This window comes from Cricetulus griseus, chromosome 5, assembly GCF_003668045.3.
Source record: "Cricetulus griseus strain 17A/GY chromosome 5, alternate assembly CriGri-PICRH-1.0, whole genome shotgun sequence".
NCBI classification, from domain to species: Eukaryota; Metazoa; Chordata; class Mammalia; order Rodentia; family Cricetidae; genus Cricetulus; species Cricetulus griseus.
In genome coordinates, this window is record NC_048598.1 from 61,658,679 (window position 1) to 61,678,245 (window position 19,567).

The window sequence follows — 19,567 nt, forward strand, 5'->3', positions numbered from 1 at the left end:
GTGAGTCTCTTCTTCTCCCATAAAGAACAGCTTTTCAAGAGCATGAGAATGCTGTGAGAGGCAGAGTCAGTGGTAGAAGGCTGTGGAAAAGAGTCATTGAGGCTCACAACACTTAGGGCTGGAGAGTAGGCTCATCCATTAAGAGCACTTGCTGCTCTTGCAGAGGACCCTGGTTGAATCTCAGCATCTACATGGTGGCTCATAATCATCTGTAACTCCAGTCCCTGGGGATCTGATGCCTTCTTTTGACCTCCAAAAAGCATCAGACATGCACATTGTGCACAGGTATATATACAGGCAAAACCCACATGCAGGTACTTTTTTTTTTTTTTTAAAGAGCACTCGATGCTCTTTCAAAGGACCCAAGTTTGATGGCCTGCACCCACATTGATTGTCTCACAGCTGCCTGTAACTCCAGCTCCAGGGTACCTGATACCTACCATCTTTTGGCCTCTTCAGACACTTGATTACATATTCAAGCACCCACACTCCCCCTCCCAACTCAGGTGGTTACAATGAGAGTTGTGGGACTGTCCCAGGCTGGAATAAACTGGCAACGAAGGTGGAGAAGGCTGGATGCTTCAAGTTGTCTAAGATTGAGAGTTTACTTAGATATCTATGTATTTAGGGAACTTTGGGGTGCTGTCAGTATTGGTTACTAGATACACAATATCCTCAGATCCCCCAGTTTCTCAGAGCTGATTACATGAAAGGAATTCTTCAATGAAAAGGCATTTGAAAATGTACATGGAGTCAGCATACCCAGCCAGGGCTGTGCATAGCATTTCTAACCACTCTTCAAGTGACCTTGGACTTGGAAACATGAGCTAGAGTTTTCTGTTTCTTTATTGGACACAAAACACCACTAAGATAACATATATTTTGAACCAACAGCAATTTTGGTTCCTGTAAACTTCAAGAACACAAGCTTTTCCTAGGAGAAAGGAGCGTTGAGAAGAAATGGACTTTTTATTGCCAGTGTTACAGTGACTTTTCCTTTCCTCTCCTTTTTTATTTTTAAGAGTGACATGTGATTTACTAGATGGCTGTATCCTAGAGTGTGTATTTCAAAACTGAACATGTTTGGTTGTTGAGTGGCCAGTTACTGCCTTAATGATGCCTTCTCACAATGTGGGTTCCCTGGAGGTGGTCATGGACAGCCAGGCTGACCATGCTGTCTTCGAGGTTCAGGCTGGAGCCCAGTGCCTAAGAGATGTGTCCGCAAGCCTGTTCCACCAAACAGGACAGTGGTTCCTGGCAGGTGCCACCTCTTGGGCTCCTGAGCCAGGCCAGATGCTCTCTACTGCTAGGTGCCTGTAACCTGAAATTGTCTATTTTTATCACTTCAGCCACTCTGTGGCAACTGGAACAAACCACTCACCTCTGGAGGTTTTGGGGGATTTTGCCATTAAAATGGGGGACTGGGAAGGTAGTTACCAAGATTACAAGGGGAGGTTCAATCCAAACACATTTTCCAAGGCTTTGGCTTCAGCTAAGCTGTGTAGCTGTTCCTTCCCTATTCTCCAGTTCCCCAAATGAGGCAGACTATGCCTGCCTTGCATGTAGGTTATCTGAACATGTCCTGTAACATGTCTATTGCCTCCCATCACTGCGGCCCAAGACATTATACTAATTTCTTGTTAGAATACATGAGATGATTAATGACTGTCAATGGTTTTAAACTTTTTCTTTTGGAAATATTTTAAAACAACATAGCTGTAGAATAGAGAGCTCCTGAATCTTTTTAAAGAGGTGTGCATGAAGGTATAGGTGCACACATGTGTGCATGGATATATATCTAGGCCAGAGGCCAGTCTCCACTGTTGCTCCCCGGGCATTGGCCTGGAATTCACCAATCCAGCTAGGCTGGGTCCTCCTGTCTCCACCTCCCCAGGACTAGGATTTAAGTGCCACCCCCCCCCACACACACTTCATTTTTTTCACATGGTTTCTGGGAATCAAATCTAGATTCTCATGCTTGCAAAACAAGCACTTTACCAGCTGAACCATATCACTAGCCCTGTTCCTGTGAGCTTTTTGTGCAACTTCCATAGCAATAACCTATAGACCCATCATCATTGCTCATTATTTCACAACACATGTAACCCCATTCCCTCACCACCAAAGGCCCCCCAAAACATACTCTGAATCTGAAAACACCTGATGGCAAAGAACAGCATCTTTGCAATCTAAGAGTGAGGAGCTGGGATGAATGCTCAAGTTTCCTAGTTCCTAAGCCAGACATGGAGTCTTTACATGATACAGACAGGCATTAAAATATAGTCCCCTTCTCTGCTGGTGATGTGGCTCGTTGGGTACCTGTTGCCAAGCTTCTTCCATCTCTTGAATCCACATGGTGGAAGAATAAAACCGTCTTCTGGCTTCTACACACACACACACACACACACACACACACACACACACACACACACATGAACACATGAATAAACAAACGAATAATTCTAATAAAAAATCTAGTAAAACAGGATGTTTATCTATTGCGGGGCAACGAATAGCTCAGGAATGCTTATATTCAGGCATTATTCCTCTGTGCCATAGAGATGGCTGAATGAGTTGATTTATTTCTCTGCTTGCATGCCTGTCTCTGCCACACAAGGAAACCATGACAAGTCAGGGCACCAATGAGGAGCGAGAGAGACATGGTGAGGATATGTTGAAGACTTCACCTTCACTCTGCAGACAGCCTTTAGGATTGCGAACTTGGCGTGTCATTCTCAGAGGCCGGGTTTCCTTATTTGTAAAATGAAGGTGGGTGACAATGGGGGACTGGTGGTATAGGGGTGCAGAACGGTCTGACTCTATGGCAGGGAGTGCAGTCATTTGGCCTCCCCGGGAAGCTGGCTCCCAGAAAAGGTAAATCTGCAGGTTGCTTGGGAAGGAGATGGCTTGGAAGCAACAGGAGTTGGGGGAGTTGTAGAAGCAGGACTGGGCTGAGGGAGTAGTTGAGGTCCAGGCACAGTTTGAGCCAGCCTCATGGAGAATACTGGAATGAGTGTGACCAAAATGCCAGAGTTGGTGCAGCTTGTCTCATATAGAAGCCAAGCCAAGGAGCAGAGTTAGGAATCTTTAAGATGCATGTGGCTCTATTTGGAGAGCCACAATCTTAGCTGATGACAGATTAACGTCCTAGAGCTGTGTTTTATATCTCAGCTCACCTGGCATGAGAGAGAGAGAGAGAGAGAGAGAGAGAGAGAGAGAGAGAGAGAGAGAGTGCTGGGCAGGATGGAGACAGTCAATCACAGTCATTCTGTCAAGTCTGGGTTTTAGTCTCACTCCATGGTCAGGTAGGCAACATGGTCCTGAGCCTTGTGATGTCTCTCTGTGCCTCTTGAGTTGTCCCCACAAGCTCATCTCTTATTCTTTGAATTTAGTTATTGTGTTCTGATGCCATCTGTATTCCTTCATGGGCATCTGGACTGGGAGGGGTTAACTCAGAACAAGCAAACCACTAACATTGAGTGTGTGCTGGGCTAGTAATATGCAGGAGCTGATTCCTTTCTCACTATGGAGTGTATGCACCTATTTGGAAGACATAATATGAAGGTAACCGAGCTATCCTTCCTCTCCACTTCAGCTTACCCTTTGGTGTAGTATCAAGGAAGGGAAGAACATCCAAGGTCCACATCCAACAGAGTGGTTACCCTAGGGTGGCTGGGCATCCGTGCTGGCAGCTCTTTGTAGCTGGGGCCATTTTCTCAGTGAGATTCTGTTGCTGACCAATAATGCTTTCACTTAAGCATCACCTGGAAAACCAGTTACCATGTCCCCCACTCTACAAAAGCAGGAGGTAGCTACTAACAAACAGAAAACTAGAAACAGCTGGATGTTGCATTCACAGGGGTAGTGGAAGGTGGTGGTACTCAAACACCATTACTCAGAGGGAGAAAAAGAAGGAGTCTGGACTCAGCCAAGGTAAAAAAAAAAAATAAGGTCATGCCCTAGCAAGTTCTTGGCCTTGTCTCCACTCTCCCTAGGATGGGACCATTCACCAGCTGCATACCAGAGTGGTTACAAGTTATCTTGAGGATGCCACATGCTAGCCTCAGCCTCTGTGACAGGGACCTGGAGCCCAGGAATTTTTTTGTTTGGTTGCTTGTTTTAAGCACACAAATGATATTTTATTTTATTGTGGCACATATGTGTGTGTGTGTGTGTGTGTGTGTGTGTGTGTGTGTGTGTGTGTGTGTATTTCTATTCTGTGTATGCATGTGTATGCACATGTATATGGAAGCCAGAGATCAACCTTGGGTGTCTGTCCATAGGCTTTGTCCACCTTGTTTTATGAGACAGGGCTTCTCACTGGGACCTGGGGCTTTGCCACTGAGCCTCAGGGACCCACCTATCCCTGATTCACCAGCTCTGGAGTAAGAGACAAATGTCAACTCTCCTGGCTTTTTTCCTTTTTTCTTTTTTTTATTGAGATCAAACAGATCCTCATGCAAGGTTCTGACAGCTTTACTCCCCAGAGTCTTCAGCCTTTCAAAGTGGCACTCATCTTCCCTGCTGCCTATAGACTGTCTAGGGAACTTGCTTCAAGAAAAAAAAATATTTTTGGTGTCTGGCTCAAAGGAGGAAATGGTAACTATAAGGATTAGACCGGGTCATGTCTGGAACTCAATGCCCTTGGCCACATGGGAAATCCATCATTCACCAACCATAAGCTGATTGACAGCATGGAACAAAGCCAGAGAGGATGGAGAAGTGCCATCCCTCCGGAAACCATACAAGTTATCTGCAGACGCCACTGGGGTCCACCCTGGAGAGCCACAGACACAACTGGCTAGTGAACTTCCTCTCTGTCCTGTTGAGAGGTGACCTTAGTGCTTGGCAGCAATAGAGGGGAACATTGTGAAGAATAGCAGAGAAAAATTCCAGAAACATCTCATCTTGGGTCAGCAGCAAGATGATGGCTAAGCACATTAAAGGTGCTTGACACCGAGCCTGGCAACCCCAGTTTTATCTCTAGGTACCATATGGTGCAAGAAGACCACCAACTCCCCAAGTTGTCTTCTGACCTCTACATGGCATGCCCCCTCCCCCAATAAATGTAAAAAAAATTAAATGAACAAGAAATCTGAAAAAAAAAACAGAAGAAGGAGAAAGACATAATAAAGAAAGCACGTGTCTTATCTTGTTTGTTCACAGAGGACAGGAACAGGTTAGTACTGGAGCTGAATGCCTGTCTCTGATAGTCCATCTCTGTTCAGTTGCCTCCTCACAGTCTCCTCGAATCAGGCTCATGGTTCAGACTAATGCTCACCGTGCTCCTTGAGAATTTAATGAGAGCTTCAAATCTTCTGTCATTTGTATTTCTAGGTCTTATCTCTATACAGTGTGTTAATATGGAAACTAATTTTGTGCTCATCAGATAGGGAAATGAATTGTCAAGGCACAGGTCTTTTAGCATTATTGGACGTTTTCCCCACCTCGTCTCTGGCAGTTGAGTACTTAATAATGTCCAAACAGAGGACAATTATTTTGCTGCAGGTCCTAGGAATGGTCCAGAAGTAGGAGAAGAGATTTCTGAGCTTTTTGAGCCTGGGTGAGATCCAGCCCTACCTTCCCTGTCTCCTTTCCTGGCTTTCTGCCTGTGAACCACCAGCACAGCTAATCTAACTGGCTTCTGGAAGTTTCCTCAATGCCTCTTACTTTCTCAAGCTGGGCAGACTCCTTTGTCTCAGCTACGTAACATTTTTATTTTTTTGAGACAGGATCTCATGTAGTCAAGTGTGGTGGTTTGGATGAAAATGGCCTCCATAGGTGTAGGGAGACACAGAAACCATGCCTCCTAAGGGCTGGCTATAGGTGTGCCTGACCACGCTTATCAAGGCGTGGGTCAAGGTGAGGTCAGAATGACTCGGCTTGGGCTCTTAATCGACCACCAGCACATGGAACACTCTCCTCCCCTTCGGCTGCCCCTTTTCTCTGGCCTCCCTGCCTTGCTGCTCCTGGGCACGCTCTGGCTTGCGTTTGGCTGGTATTTATCTGAATAAAGGTATCTTGAATCAACAAGCTTTTTCCTTCACATAGGCTCAGATGTTGCTGGAACTGTTTGGGAAGGATTAAGAGGTGTGGCCATGTAGGAAAATGTGTGTCATTGGGTGTGAGCTTTGAGGTTTTAAAAGCTCTCTCTTTGCCTCCTACTCGTGGATTGGGATGTGAGCTCTCAGCTACCATACCTGATTTTCTGATGCCATGCTCTCCTCATGATGGTCATAGACTCACCCTCTGAAACTGTAAGCCCTCAAAAAATCTTTTCCCTATAAGTTGCCTTGGTCATGGGGTCTTTCCACAGCAACAGAGAAGTAACAAAGACACCTGTGCTGGTCTTAAAAATCCAATATGTAAAGATGAGTACCTGCTCCTTTTCTTTCTGCCTCCCAAGTGCTAGGATTACAGGTGGTTTATGTGGAGCTGGGGATAGAACTCAGGTCTTTGTTTATGCTAGGCAAGCATTCTAGAAATTGAGCTACCTGTACATTCTTATTTAATCTTTGAAGGTTGCCATAATGTCACTTTCTCTGGAGACTGGGACTCTTTTAGCTTGCTTTTGGTTACTATAATGTGTAGTGGCTATTACAGCTATGTAGAGACTGAGTCAGGCAAACTCTAGGGAGGCTAGGCAGGGTGGCAGCAGAAGGATAGAGGGAAAGAGAGAGGGAGAAGGAAGAGAGAGGGGGGGAAGGAAAAGAGAAGGGAGAGGGAAAAGGAAAGAGAGGGAGAGGGAGAAGGAGAAGGTCCCTTGTGAACTACCAGGCACAGTTTAATTACTTTAAAGGGCAGTAGTGTGGAATCCACCAGGTGATGTTTCAAAGCTTGATGGCAACAAAAATTCCCTCTCCTAGTTTTAAAAGGTGTGTACCCCCAATTGTTAGCTTCCTGTCTAAGAAGCCCTTCCCCTAGAATATGACGAAAGAAGAAAGTCTGATGTGTTCTTCTGTGACAGTAGGAGCTCTTCTCCTCCCCCCCCCCCACTCCCTGGTAAGCCTAGGCCTGCTCCTCACCCACATCATTTCTGGGGACTCCTGCACTCCTGGCTGTCTCGTTAATGCTGCTTCCACTCTGCAGCAATGTACAGAAGACCCTCTTCCTGTCACTTCCCCTTTCTTCCATTTCTCCTAACTGTTCCTCAGCCTGCATGGATGGTTCTAACTTCCCTATTTGTTGGTGGAATAGCGGGGAGAAAATGATGGAGTAGAAAGAGAGGCTTCTTGGGACAGTTCTGAGCCAACCCCCAAGCCTTCCACTCCCCAAGTACTTGATCTGGTCTGTGGTGTGTCTGTTTGTGGTCACATAGAGGAAGTCTAGTTAGGCCTTCACAGAGGGTAACATGCCTCAGTTCCTAATCTTGGCCCTCACCTCGTGTCCTCCTTGAAAGAGAAACAATGACTACTCTCAACTCAAAAGAGTACCATTTCTTTGGAGCATGTTGGGAAGGGTGCCCCCTGCTGGTGTGGAGTGCAGCAAGCATAGAGAAGCTACCTGAAGGCCTCTGGTCTCCAGAGGCTGGCCTCACTGATTTCCCTTTCTACTATCCTGCCGTCAGAGTTTCCTCCTGTCCTTGAAGGCAGCCACCCCCTACCCTAGACATACAATCACAACAGGGCCCACAGTGTGCCCTGAGGTTGGGTTCTTTCTGCTCATATGTGATCTAGTCACTGATTCACGGGCCAGGTTTATCCAAAGGTTATTTTTCCTGTCATTCTGGCATAACTGTTATCTCAAATACACAGATTCCCAGAGACACTGTCATTCAGATCACATGATCCTTCTAGCTTATCTTAATGAAATAAAATTGCTCCCTAAATAGAGCGATTATCCATCCCTCAAAGGGGACTATTATTTTCTAGTATATTCATGGAGATGTCAGAGCCCTTCCTTCCCCTCTTCCTACTCTGCCCCAGTCCTCCTCTTGGTGAAAGGATAGCTCTGGTCACAGGAGCACCTACCCATTAGTGGTCGAGTGTCTGGGGTCCCGAGTTCAGGTCTCACTCCTAAGGCAGGCTTTCCTTAACCCCTTAAAGCACTAAGAAGTGATTCCCTTGCTAGTGTGTCCTTGGGACTGAAATTCACTGTCTGGTGTGTGTGTGTGTGTGTGTGTGTGTGTGTGTGTGTGTGTGTGTGTGTGTGTGTGCGCGTGCGTTCGCGCACACGCACATACATGTGCATGAACACGTGTGGATGCCAGAACTCAGACTCAGGTGTTGTTCCTCAGGACCCATCTACTCCAGTTTTCCTCTGGGATTGAAACATTCCACTCTCAGGGAAGCTCCTTAAGATAGAAGGCAAACAACTCAACATAGCTCCAGGAAGTCCCTGAAACTGACCAGATTCACTAGGCCTCTTCCTCCCAGAGTAAGCAATAAATACCACTGAGGGTCACTTTCAGACAAGCTATGCTGCAAAGACAGAGATAAGCCCAGATGCCTGGAGGAAGCAGAGACAACCCAGCTGGAAGGTTTGCTGAGCCACCTGGAAAGAACACTCTCCAACCTGTTGAGCTGCCTGCAGGCTGTACAGTGCTCTAGATGCTCAGCTTTTGGGAACTGTCATCCATGCTGTGGTGGACCTTGGATGCAGCTGCCTTTGAGTCATTTTTGCTTCTGTGAGTAATCCAAATAAGACTCACTGGTTCACAGAGTTGGACTTTGGTGGTATCGATACTTTGGTTCTGTTATCTCTGGTGGAGGCATGTATGTGCTGAGTCTCCCCAGAAAGAGTCTGTCACACAGCAACCTTGGTTTTTGAGTCAAGCTCTCTCATTTTTATCTGGAACTCAATGATTTCACAAAGCTGGCTGGCTAGTGAGCCCTTGGGATCTGCCCCTCTCCATCTTCTCAGCCCTCAGATTATAATTACACACCACCGTGCCAGACTTCTGTATGCAGATTCTAGTGCCTGAACTGGGGTCCTCGTATGTGTACAGCAAATGCTTTCCCAACTAAGTCATCTCCTCAATCCCACCATCTGATTCAGTGTAGCTCTGGAAGCTTCCAAGCCCCTTCTGAGGCCAGTCTCTTGCCCATTCTCAGTTTTGCACAAAGAAGGGAAGTCGGGCCTTCTGAAAGGAAGAACTAAGGAGTTGGCTTTGTCTGTGCCTCCATGACCACAGGAAGTGGTACTCCAGTCTCCTTGGAGATGGCACAGATTTAGGAGAAGAAGCTCAGCAGGAGACACACAGCCCAGCCTGCTCCCCAGGGCTGTGGCAATGGGGAGAGAATCCCCATGCAAAGAAGAAATGGTCCTACTTTGCAATTCAGGGATACCACTGGAGGGCCAAGAAACATTTCATATACATATAGCTTGATCACCTGAGTTTTCTGCCCACAGCCACCTCCACATATGGGACCTATTCTATCATTTTTGTAAATCTCTGAATATACCAAGTACATATTGTTTAGCACCTCTCTCTTGGTTTCCATTTTGGAACGTTCTACCAAGTTCCTGCCACTAATCTCCAGAGGTAGCATACATTACTGAGTTGTTTCAGCCTGTACTTCATGACAGGTGATAACATACTTTGTGAGAAATGGTATTTTTTACTCTAAGATCACCATGCACACTCTCAGATCATGCATCACCCGTAAAGCATGTGATAGACTCACAGTAGATTTGATTTACTGCTTTGATCTCTCTCTCTCTCTTTCTCTCTCTCTCTCTCTCTCTCTCTCTCTCTCTCTCTCTCTCTGTGTGTGTGTGTGTGTGTGTGTTGTAGCATATGTGTGTGTGCACAAAGGCCAGAGGAGTACACTTGCTGTCCTGTTCTATCACATTTGATGTGATGAACTTGGAATAATCTGATTCCAAGATCCAAGCCCCAGAGATCTTCCTGTCTCCATCCTTCACAAGGTTGGGGTTACAGGTGCTTGCACCACACCTGTCCATGTAACATGGGTGCTGGGATCAAATTCAGGTTCTCATGCTTGTGCAACAAGTGCCCTAATCCACTGAGTCATCTCCCTGGCCCAACAGTTCTGATTTACCTGAGACCAAATAGCAACTGGAATTGGAATGGACTGGGGTGGGCACACTGTTGAAGTGGAGCATCCTGGATACAAGAGTCTAAAGAATGAAGCATTGAAACCATCCACAGAATAGGAGACAGGGCTGGAGAGGTGGCTCATCCAGAAAGACAGCTTGCTGCATCAGCATAAGGAACTGGGTTCAAATCCACAGCAGCCACATAAAATGTGGCATCTGGCTTCATGTTCCTATAACCCCAGTACTTCTAAGAACAGAAGCCAGGGGATTGCTGGGGTTTTGCTGGCTGCCAGCCTCATTCCAGTGTCAGTGAGAGACCCTGTCTCAAGGGACTAAGGCAGAGAGTTATAGAGCATGACACCTAATGTCCTCTTTGGCCTCCGTGTGCATGTACACACCTGCACACAGATATGTACATACAACACACACACACACACACACACACACACACACACACACACACACACACACAGTGTCTTTTGGAAACATAATATTTTGCACATGACTTTGTAGCCCAAACCAGGCAGGAAGGAGACCCTGTGTCCTCAGGGTAAGGGAGCAGCATACCTAAGAGAATAGTCAGACGGAGAAGTTGTCCCAAAAGGCAAAGGGTCAGCCTCCATGTCCCATTTTACTGTAGCGAGGCATGCAATCTTTGGTAAGCCACTGTCCCTCTCTGAGTTTCACATTTGTCAGATGGGGGCAAAGTACATAATAACTGTGGTGCAGCCACCTTGCACTCCGAGCAAAGACAAGCGAATACAGATGAAAGTCCTCTGTGTGCTTAGCAGTACTAAGTCAATGTTTGACTTTAATTATTTTGCTCTATGTTTGAGGGAAAAGGAGAGTGTGCAGTAAGATTTAAAAATAGTTCTCTCTGCAGTTGAAGAAAATGAGTTTGAGAAAGGGATGACTTTAGGTTTGTTAAAGAATTTACTGAGGTGAACTTATAGAGATATAAGATTGGTGGTGAGAGGGTGGGGGAGAGGGGAGATGAGGGAGAGAGATAGAAAGGGATAGGGAAGTTAATTGTGAACTTAGATTCTAGGACCACTGGATTCCATCCCCAGCACCTCATAAGATAGGCATGGTGGCACACAACTGCAATCCAAGAACGGGAGAGGTAGACTCAGGAAGGGCAGAAGTTCAAGGTCATCCTCAGCTGCACAGTGAGTTCAAGACCAGCTCCTGGTAAGTGAGACCTTGCCTCATAATAAGAAAAAGGAGGAAGGCTGCTGCCTTGCTGTATGATGCTCTGTCCCATTATGGAATTCTGATAGCAAGAGCAACGTTATTAGACGGCGCTTCCCCACCTTGAACTTCCAAGCCCTTGAAATCTCAAGCTAAGTTTTTTATAGATCACTCCATGGTCTCCAATTACAGTGTCAGAAAATGGACTAGGATAGACTGTTTCTTATTTAAGGTAGGGGCCAACAAATAGCAACCCAGGAGCCAAATCTGGCCCACCATCTGTCTCTGCATAACATATAAGCTGAAACAGTGTTTTCAATCTTTTTTATTGAGTTACAATTATCATAATGTAAAATTAATATTTCAGGAGATAGTTTCTTCATTTTTATTTTAATTAACTAATTCCTTTTTATTTATTTTTGTCTGACAATTTCTTTTTTATTTTTTAATTACTACTCATATTTACATATCTATCCCCCATTCTCTTGCCCTCCCATCCTCCCATGTTCCCCACCAACCCCCTCACCCATCCCCCAACTCCTCCCCAGGGATAGTGAGGCCCTCTACAGGGGACCTTCAAAGTCTGTCATATCATTTGGGGGAGGGCCTAGGCCCTCCTTGCTGTATCTGGGCTGCAATAGTATCCCTCCATAGGGAATGGGTGCCCAAAGTCCATTTGTGCTCTAGGGTTAAAGACTGTCTCCAATGTCAGAGGAGCCATAGACTGTCTTGTCCTCCTAGCTGGCACCCACATTCAGAGGGCTTGGTTCAGTCCAATGCTGTTTCTCCAGCTTTATGACTACAGTCTCCATGCTCTCAGTAGGTCAGGTCAACTGTTTCTGCGGGTGTCTGAAGCACCGTCTTGGCTCCATTGCTCATCCCTCCTCCCTCTCCACAACTGGATTCCAGAAGTATGGTTCAGTGCTTAGCTGTGGGTGCCTGTTTCTACTTTGACCAGCTACTAAATGAAGGCTCTAGGAGTGGTAATCAAGGTAGGTATTAATCTCATTATAGGGGAAGGGCATCAATGGCATCTTCTCCACCACTGCCTGGATTCTTAGTTGGGGTCATCCCTGTGGATCCCCTAACAGTTCCCCTGTGTCAGACCTCTCTCTATACCTGTACTGTTTCCCTCTATCAAGGCATCTCCTTTCTTGCCCTCCTCTATTCCTCCCCTGTCTCAGTCCTCTTGTTCTCCTCCTCCTCCCCTTCTTCTCTTCCAAACTCCTTCCTCCCCCTGCCCCATGCTCCCACTTTGCTCAGGGGTTCTTGTCCTTCCCCCCTTCTTTGAGGGACTATGCAATCTTCTCTTGGGTCATCCTTATTTCCTAGCTTCTCTGGCAGTGTGGATTGTAGACTGGTAATCCTTTGCTCTATGTCTAAAATTCAAATATGAGTGAGTACATATCATGTTTGTCTTTTTGTGACAGGGTTACCTCACTTGGGATGGTTTCTTCTAGTTCCATCCATTTCCCTGCAAATTTCAAGATTCCATTCCACTCCCCCCCCCCGCTGACTAGTACTCCATTGTGTAAATGTACCACATTTTCTCTATCCATTCTTCAGTTGAGGGGCATCTAGGATGCTTCCAGGTTCTGGCTATTACAAATAATACTGCTATGAACATAGTTGAACATATGTCCTTATTGTATGAATGTGCATTCTTTGGGTATATACCCAAGAGAGGAATTGCAGGATCTTGAGGTAGACTGATTCCAATTTTCCTGAGAAACTGCCATAGTGATTTCCAAAGTAGTTTACAAGTAGTAGTACAAGTTTACACTCCCACCATCAATGCAGAAGTGTTCCTCTTTCTCCACATCCTCTCCAGCATAGACTAACAATTTATTTTTTTAGGATTTATTTTTATTATTTATGTCAGTGTGTGTGTGTGTGTGCATGTGTGTATATGTGTTTTTGTTTTAGTGTGTTTGCACACATGTATGAGAAAGCCAGAAAAGGTTTTGGATAGCCTGGAGTTGGTGGTTGTTGATCCACCATATGGGTGATGGGAGCTGAACTGAGCTCCTCTGGGAGAGCAGCATGTGCACTAACCACTAAGCCATCGCTCCAGGCCCGTTTGGCAATTACATACTCATATATAATGTATTCCGGTTACTCCTACCCTGGACCTTCTGTGATTTAATTTCCTAACCTACTCCTCCATATCCTGTCAGTCCCTTTCCCAGGGGTTCATAACCATCTGCACCATCATTTTATTGGAAATGTCCATTGGTGCCTTCTGGGGTCTTTGGTGGGTACACACCTGTGGACAATGATTTACCCTCTCCTTGAGATTATCAGTAGGGAAGAGTTCACCAGAGAGGGCCCATAAGCTCCTCCTCCACCCATTCCTGATTACTGATGGACACATTCTCTTGCAGATCCAGCGCACACATCTGCAGCTACTGTGAGCTCATGATTGCAATGGCTACATGTGCAATGTGGGTAAGGGTGGCTACATGTACAACGTGTGTGAGTGTGACTACGTGTACAATGTGGATAAGGCTGCATATGGTGGTCAGAGGACCACACTATGGACTCAGTCCTTTCCTTTCATCTTTATGTGGGTTCCATGGGCTGAGAAGTGGAAGAATATTTCCTCCAAGTGAGAACTCTGTGGAAAACAAATTTTAATGCCCTTTGTAAAGATGTGTGTGTGTGTGTGTGTGTGTGTGTGTGTGTACACGCAAAAGACAACCTTGAGTGTGGTTCCTCAGGAGCCACTCACTGTGTTTTACAAGACAGAGTCTTTCACTGGCCAAAAGTTGACCAAGTAGTAGGCTGGCCAGCAAAACTCAGGAAGCCCCCGTCTCCAGGAAATGCAAACTGGAAAATACAAGAAATTGCGGAAATACAAGCCTTGTGCCACCACACCCTGCTTCCTTTTAAAATGTGGTTCTAGGGGTCAAACTCATGTCCACATATTTACAAGGCAGGTATTTTACCATCTGAGCTATTTCTCCAGCTCCCATAAAGCTTTATTAGAAGATATTCCTGCCCATCACATGGCTGCTTTCTGGCTGCCGAGGAGGGTTGAGCATTTGGGATAGCAACAATATGGTCCACATGCTTGCATCTTACATCTGGTACTTTGTGGAAAAGTCTGTTGACCCTTGATTTAAGGTCTTAACAAGACTAGGATGGGCCCACTTCCTTTGGGAAATAGGTACCCCCTTCTTTTCCCTTTCACCTGGTTTTAGTGAATGATGGAGTTTACAAAAGAAAAATATGAGTGACTGATTTTTTTTTTTTTATGGGTTTGGACCGTCAACAATAGCTGTAGCTATGGAGTTCCAAAGGTCCCTGAGGAGGGTCAATTCAGGAAGACCAGGTGCACACAGGTCTCCAACCATCTAATTTTCAGTTCAATTTCCTAGCTTCCCTTACTGTTTGTAGTTGATGAAGCTTCGGGGGAACTGAAAGTGTGTTTTCCTCCTCCTCCTCCTTCTTCCTCCTCCTCCTCCTTCTTCTTCCTCCTCCTCCTTCTTCCTCCTCCTCCTCCTTCTTCCTCCTCCTCCTTCTTCTTCCTCCTCCACCTTTTTCTTCCTCCTCCTTCTTCTTCTGGGAGCCTAAGTCAGTTCAAGTTCAGGTCATCAATCCACACTGTCCTGTATCCATTTATTCTCAATGACACCTCTTTCTCCTCAGCATCTTTTGTATAATATTCTTAAAGTGTGTGAGTGTCCTGTCTAAATTGATTGACTATGACCAGCATACAAGGGTTCCCAGCACTTCTGCTGAATCATTGGCCTAAGTAGCATGCAAAAGTTGTTAAAGTATAGATAAAGAACAAGAGGGAGAGGTTTAAATTCCATGTTCTTTTTAATGGGCAGTAATGTAAAGGAAGCTGATTAATTAGTATCTTGAGTAGATGGAGTGAAAGTAGAAACAGCAAGAGACACTATGAGACAAAATAAATGAATGACTTCCACAAATAGTCCAGGCAGTCTTTAGAACATACTTGAGTCATGAAAGAAAGAGGTCTTCCAAGATCCCTAAAGCATGATGTCAGAGGGTTTTGTTGGTAAAGCACTTGCCGTGCAATCATGAGGACCTTAGTTTAAATCTTCAGGATGCACATGAAAGCTCCAAGTGTCCAGTTTGGATTTGACAGGAGCTTATGGTCATACTTGGCTATGTAGTTGACTTTGAGACTACTCCAAATTGTGTAAGGTCCTGTCTTTAAAAGAGGGAGGAGACTGGAGAGATATAGCTTAGTTGGTAAAGTGCTTGCTTTACAAGCATTGAGTAGTATCCAGAGAAGCATAATCATCTGAGGTTGATTGCTGACCTACACACACACACACACACACACACACACACACACACACACACACACACGCTCGAGTGCATGCATAAGGGGATACGAAACCCTTTATTGATAACTTCTTTAAACAAGGAGTCATAGTCCAAGACCAGAGAACAGACACACTTGGACATCTAAACAGAGTTCGGGGTTTTAACTGATGGCAGATGTTGGCTGTTTTGTGAGAACTTATTCCAGTGAGACAGGAGATGGGCAGCTTCTAACAATGGGGAGACAGAGAGGGAGGAAGGAGTCTTTTGGTGGAATGGTGTTCTCCAGTAGTCCATCAGAATCCACCTCAGCCAAATGCTGCCTGGGGGAAACTTAAGTACAGTATACCTACTGCCTTACACAGAACTCATCCCTGTGTAGAGGAGACATCACAGACTTTGGGTCCAAATAGCGACTCCAGGACACTGGACAGGCACTATTAGCCTATGGATATTCTTCAAATTTTTAAAATCTCATTAACATAACAGTCCTGCCCTCTTTTTCTAATTTAAAGTGAATGTAACCCTGAAACAACACTGGAATGGATAAATTTGGGGCCTCTCCCTATGAGTGGGGAGCTTGCCCTACTTTGTTTTTCATTTTATAAAATCCTCACTATTAAAAAATATTTGCCTTTAGGTGTGTGTGTGTTTAAAAGGGGTGGGGGCATGGCCTGTTTATGTGGAGCTCAGAGGTCATTTGCAGATGTCATTTCTCACCTTCCACCACTTGCGTCCTGGGAATGGACTCTGGTCTTCAGGTTTGACAGCAAGCCATCATTTCCCACTGAGTCACCTCACTAACCTCAGTCCTCCCTAGGTTAGTCCCTCCTCTCTGTCTAAGTGGTTCCTTTCTTCTATTTGCAACACAAGAGCTTGGTGAACAGACACCCTCAGCACCACCTTAGTGAGCACGCCCGCTTTGCTCATCTCCTGCTTTCTAATTCTAACGCCCCGTCTCCAGGAGCCCACTCGGCTCTGCTGTTTACCTGACCTGGGCATTCTTTTTCTTTCCCGGCAGATTATCACTCCTACTTCCTTTCACCATGACCAATGGCTCCCATCAGTCACATGAACGAGCTTAATCAGGGAACAGCTTCAGTTATTGCATCTGCAGAAGCAGCTTGTCCCAAGGACCATCTGTCTTCTCTTTCTACTTACCAACCATAAAGCAACCATATGACCTAAAGAATGAAGTCTCTGATTAGAAAAAAGTCACTGGGACAATATTAGGCTGTTCACAACTTGTTTATGATCCTATGGGCATCCTGTAGCTCCTAAGTCCTCTCAGTCAGTCAATCTATCAGGTTAGAGGAGACTTTGGAGGCAGTGGAGAAGGACAGAAGAAATCAGAAGTGCCTGTATTAGCCAGGATGATACAATGTGCAGCAGATGGGCACATTATACATCCTTACTGCTTGTGGTATAGAGGCACTGGTCCAGGAAACCAGAAGTGCCTGTGGTAGCCTGGATGAGCCAGTGCAGCAGATTGGCTGGTATAGAGGCGCTAGTCTGGGAGCTACTCAGGGATCCACCAGGTGCCTGAAACAGAATGTGTCAGCCTGGTCACACCAGTAGTGATGCCACGTCTTAGTTGTACTACAAGACTGTAATGACGGGAATCATTTCCATTGATTCCTCTGGGATAACCCTTCTGTACACTGTGAATATATGTTGCTCTCATTGGTTGATGATAAAAGCTAGTTTTGGCTTATAGCAAGGCAGAATATAGCTAGGTGGGAAAATTACACTGAAGGGTGGAGTCTGGAGAGACGAAAGCCAGCTGCCCAAGAAACAAGATGCCAGTAGACTGGTAATACATAGGTTAACTTGGCAATACATAGGTTAACTTGGCAATACATAGGTTAACTTGGCAATACATAGGTTAACTTGGCAATACATAGGTTAACTTGTATCAAGAGCTAGGTAGTAATAAGCCTGAACTATAGGCTAAGCAGTTTGTAATTAATATTAAGCCTCTGAGTGATTATTGAGAAGTGACTGTGGAATGGGACAGAGAAACCCCTGTTAACAATAGATCATTGTTTTCCAAATGCCTAGAGTTTGGGGCCTTTTTCTTTAAGACATTGTCTATTGTGACCCAGACTAGCTTCTAACTCAATAAGTAACCAAGGATGACCTTGCACCACTCTCTTGCCTCCACTTCCTCTGTGCTGGGATTACAGGTGTGTACTGCCACACATGGCTTTATGTGTGGTAATGGGGATTGAAACCAAGACTTCTTGCACACTAGGCATGTATTCTTCCAGTTGGACTCCATTCCTGCCTCAAGTCACAATACCCATTTAATTATGACATCTTTCTTCATGGTCTTTCTGTAAACAAATCATCTTGGAGCAATTCTGGGAGTTTCCCAGACAGGAACTGAGCTAGAACAAGATGCCAGGCATCCCTCAGCATGGTCACACATGAGCTTACAGTGGGGACAAATGACCAAAGAGCAGCTTCATAGAAGAACTGCAGACTCATACCCTCTCAAGAGTTACCATTGATGGCATTAATACTGGATCATGAAAGCTCCCAGTAAGACACAAGAATACTGTATCATAGCAAGATCCCAGTAAGGCACAAAGATCAAGAGAAACTTTTATATACTGCAAAAATATGACATTTTGTGTTGTCAGGGTCTCTAGAGGGACTGTTTGGAACCCTCTCTTCAAACATTTAAAAACATACTTGATTTAAATATGCAGCTTCCTTGACAAAATCTAAAAGAACTAATGCTTATAGAAAAAAATATGGGTTCTTTTTCATGAAAAAAATGTGTAAGCTTGTGTGTGTGTGTGTGTGTGTGTGTGTGTGTGTGTGTGTGTGTGCGTGCGCATGCCCATTGGTTAGAGGAGGGTGTGGAGTGATAGATCATTGTGAGCTGCCTGTGTGACTGCTCTCTTAACCACTAAGCCATCTCTTGAGCCCAAAGATTCCTTTTGTAAAATATAAAAACGAAGGCTTATAAATTATACTGATTTAAGATGGAAAGCTAAGAGGCTCTACAGATGACTCAGCTGTTCAGAGTGTTTACTGTTGTTCTAGATAGAGTTCAGTTCCTGGCACCCACATTGAGCAATTCACAACCTTCTGTAACTCTAACTCTAGGAGAAGCCTCTGACTTCATGCACTCAAGTGCAATGTCTTAGTTAGGCTTTCTATGCTGCAACAAACACCATGACCAAAGAGCAAGTGGGTATGGAAAGGGTTTATTAGGCTTATACTTCCACATTGCTGTTCACCACTGAAGGAATTCAGGACAGGAACTCAAACAGGCAGGAACTTGGAGGCAGGTGCCGAAGCAGAGGCTGTGGACAGGTGCTGCTTACTGGCTTGTTTCCCTTGGCTTTCTCAGCCTGCTTTCTTTTTTTCTTTTTTTCTTTTTTTGTTTTTTTTTGAGACAGGGTTTCTCTGTAGCTTTGGAGGCTGCCATGGACTAGCTTTTGTAGACCAGGCTGGTCTCAAACTCACAGAGATCTGCCTGCCTCTGCCTCCAGAGTGCTGGGATTAAAGGCATGTGCCACCGCCACCAGGCTTCAGGACCTGAATCCAGGACCATCAGCCTAGGGATGGCACCACTCACCATGGTCTGGGCCTTCCCCATTGATCACTAATTGAGAAAATGCCTTACAGCTGGATCTCATGAAGGCATTTCCTCAAGCGATACTCCTTCCTCTCTGATGACTCCTCCAGCTTGCGTCAAGTTGACACAAAAAAACCAGCTCGTACATGTACTCCCCCTTCCCTGTCCGCCACATACACGTGATTAAAAATAAAATGGATCTTTAGTAAAAGTTTTACTCTTCTAGATTAGTCTTAATGTTGAAACATTTTTTTTCCATCTGGTAATAAGGAAACACACACTCCTTTGTTATTATAAGGTACAACAAAATGAACCCCGCCCCCCGAACTTTTAAAAGAAGTAAAAAGTGTGTGTAAAATGTTATTTTAAAAAATCTCTTGTGACTCTTGTTTTTATGAAACATGTTTTCCAAATATGGAGGCTTTTGCATAATACCACCTTTAAGCTTCAAAACATAGTTAAGAAAACATTTACATAATGAAA